Below are 3,485 nucleotides of genomic sequence, written 5' to 3'. Positions count from 1 at the left end.
CATTTATTATACAAGCGGCTGCACCTACAAACTGATCTCTGGGACTTCTAGTGAAGTGGAAACAATTTGCACTCGAAAACAGGAAACCAGTATCTTAATCAAAGCAGCAGAAGAGAAACCATGTTTTAGGCTCAGCTAAAGCTGCTGGAGGACTGAATAGCTAGGCTTCACCTCAGAAAGTAAAGTTGCAAGAGGGAATGACGCCCAGCGTGGGGCTCAAGCCCATGCCCCTGAAATTAAGAGTCTCATGCTCTACCAACTGAGCTAGCTGGGCTCGATGAAATGCCACTTATTTTCCCATTTCACACTGAGCCAAATGCCCTGCAACCTAATTTCAATGTGCCAAAGATGATCCACCTGGAAAAGCACAAGTTTCCAGTTCATTCCTCTCAATCACAAATAACATCAGTTACATCTTCCACTTTTCAGCTGTTACTCCTTCAGACCATTATAATCCATTTTCAGCACTTGTTCCGGGATTTAACATTCAAAATTCATATTTTAATGTCGGTGTCCTCATCCTTGAGTTGCCCATGCGACTGTCAGTCAGTCTGAGAGACGGTGAATCTGCTTCAATAAAGCCAATTATTTCTGTTACGGACTGTGTGAAATGCGTGTCTGTCTGCCCAGTCTCACGCAATACATTCAGCACTTTGTTTGTTCGGTCCATCAGCAAATTCTGCAGTTTCGCATCTGGGGACTGGATTTTCACAGTTCGGTGAAAAAGATTCGAAGATCAAGGAGAATTTGCTGCAGCCGTTGTGAAATGTAAAATGATTTTCGCCTTTTTCCACACGGGACCAACTGTTCAGAAGGAACAGGTTTTCACTCGTTGTATCAAATGACGTTTCCCAAGTGAGGCTCAGAGTAAGTTCCACTCACTTGGAGATTGTGTCAATGTTGCTCTGAAGTTTACTGAGCGGGATGGAATCTCCCTGTGTTTTCCTGAGCCTGTGCTCCGTGCATTGAGATGTTTGGCCCCGGTTGGAGGATCTTGCCTCCCAAGGATGGACACGAAGCGGCTGATTGAACATAAGAACATAAGAACTAGGAGCAGGAGGAGGCCGTCCGGCCCTTTGAGCCTGCTCCGCCATTCAATAAGATCATGGGTGATCTTTTCGTGGACTCAAATCCACTTACCCGCATTCTCACCGTATCCCTTAATTCCTTTATTGTTCAAAAAAAATCTACTTTATCTTTAAAAACGTTTAATGAAGTAACGTCAACTACTTCACTGGGCAAGGAATTCCATAGATTAACAACCCTCTGGGTGAAGAAGTTCCTTCTCAATTCAGTCCTAAATCTGCTCCCTCTAATCTTGAGGCTATGCCCTCTTGTCCTGGCTTCACCTGCCAGTAGAAACATCCTCTCTACTTCTATCTTATCTATTCCCTTCATAATTTTGTATGTTTCTATAAGATCCCCCCTCAATCTTCTGAATTTCAATGAATATAAGCCCAATCTACTCAGTCTCTCCTCATAAGCCAACCCTCTCGACTCCGGAATCAACCTAGTGAACTTCTTTTGCATTCCCTCCAGTGCCAGTACATCCTTTCTCAAGTAAGGAGACCAAAACTGCACACAGTACTCCAGGTGTGGCCTCACCAGCACCTTGTACAACTGCAACATAACCTCTCTGCTTTTAATCTCAATCCCTTTAGCAATGAAGGACAAAATTCCATTTGCCTTTCTAATTACTTGTTGTACCTGCAGACCTACCTTCTGTGATTCATGCACAAGGACACCCAGATTCCTCTGCACAGCAGCATGCTGCAACTTTTTACCATTAAAGTAATAATCCTTTTTACTATTACTCCTACCAAAATGTATGACTTCACATTTATTTACATTGTATTCCATCTGCCAGACCTTTGCCCACTCACTCAATGTATCTATGTTCCTCTGCAAAATTTCACAGTCCTCTGCACACTTTGCTCTGCCACTCATCTTAGTGTCATCTGCAAACTTTGACACCCTACACGTGGTCCCCAACTCCAAATCATCTATATAAATTGTAAATAATTGCGGTCCCAACACCAATCCCTGAGGCACACCACTAGTCACTGACTGCCAGCGAGAATAGCACTCATTTATCCCCACTCTTTGCTTCCTGTTAGTCAACCAATCCTCTATCCATGCTAATACTTTACCCTTAACGCCATGCATCTTTATCTTATGTCGTAGCCTCTTGTGTGGCACCTTGTCGAAGGCCTTTTGGAAATCTAGGTACACGACATCCACTGGGTCCCCATTGTCCACCTTGCTTGTAATGTCTTCATAGAATTCCAAAAGATTTATCAAGCATGACCAGCCCTTCATGAACCCATGCTGCGTCTGCCCAACGGGACAATTTCTATCAAGACGCCTTGCTATTTCTTCCTTGATAATAGACTCAAGCATCTTCCCCACTACAGAGGTCAAGCTAACCAGTCTATAATTCCCCATCTTTTGTCTACTTCACTTTTTAAACAGTGGCGTCACATTTGCTGTTTTCCAATCTCCTGGGACTGTCCCAGAGTCCAGCGAATTTTGGAAAATTACTGCCAGTGCACCTGTTATTTCTCCCGCCATCTCTTTTAGTACCCTGGGATGCATTCCATCAGGGCCAGGAGACTTATCAATCTTTAGCTCCATTAGCTTGCCCAACACTACCTCTTCCATAATAATGATTGTTTCCAGGTCCTCACCTACCTTCGTCTCTTTGCCAATTACTGGCATGTTATTAGTGTCCGCCACTGTGAAGACCGATACAAAATACCTGTTCAATGTCTCGGCCATTTCATCATATCCCATAACTAAATTCCCCTTCTCATCCTCTAAAGGGCCAACGTTTACTTGAGCCATTATTTTTCATTTTATATATTTATAGAAACTTTTGCTATCTGTCTTTATATTCTGTGCTAGTTTTTTCTCATGTTCTATCTTACTTTTCCTTATAGCTCTTTTTGTGGCTTTCTGTTGACCTTTAAAGTTTTCCCAATCTTCTAGTTTCATGCTGTTTTTGGCCACTTTGTATGCCTTCTCTTTCAATTTGATAGCCTCCCTTATTTCTTTAGACACCCATGGCAGATTACCCCATTTCTTACAGTCCTTCCTTTTCACTGGAATCTGCAGTGGCCGTTTTCTGCTGGCAGCGGAGGATTGAAGAGTGCGGGGTCCAATCCGACTGCTTGTCCCTGTCTCACTCCGTGTGGAGCAGGGGAAGTGAAAATCATTCATGGGTTTATTTGATTCCAATCTCTTCATACATTTCTATGAATTAAATGAAGGTACATGTTGAGAATAACTATTAAAACCTGTATGTCCGGGGTCTGACTGGATAACTGTGAAGCTGACAAAGTTTCGAAGCTATCTCCTGAAGGTACAATCCCGATTGACAATCTCCTGTGTCACCGGAAACGTCGATGAGTAGGAAAACACAAAAGGCTGCATTCCTGCGCAGTCTCAAAACACCAGTCTTTCTCTCAATATCCGAATGCACTGAC

The 3,485-nt window shown here is 43.2% G+C and overlaps 1 non-coding gene across 1 annotated transcript; it reads right to left on the bottom strand.

Moving 5' to 3' along the window:
* Window positions 1-201: 201 nt before the first annotated feature.
* trnak-cuu lies at window positions 202-274 on the bottom strand. The gene has a single exon. It is a non-coding gene; the product is annotated as a tRNA-Lys (tRNA).
* Window positions 275-3,485: the final 3,211 nt, after the last annotated feature.

This window comes from Rhincodon typus, unplaced genomic scaffold (genome assembly GCF_021869965.1).
Source record: "Rhincodon typus isolate 14 unplaced genomic scaffold, sRhiTyp1.1 hic_rhity00007704, whole genome shotgun sequence".
Classification (NCBI taxonomy): domain Eukaryota; kingdom Metazoa; phylum Chordata; class Chondrichthyes; order Orectolobiformes; family Rhincodontidae; genus Rhincodon; species Rhincodon typus.
Note: the sequence above shows the minus strand (reverse complement) of the source record. Positions and strands in the feature narration are given on the sequence as shown.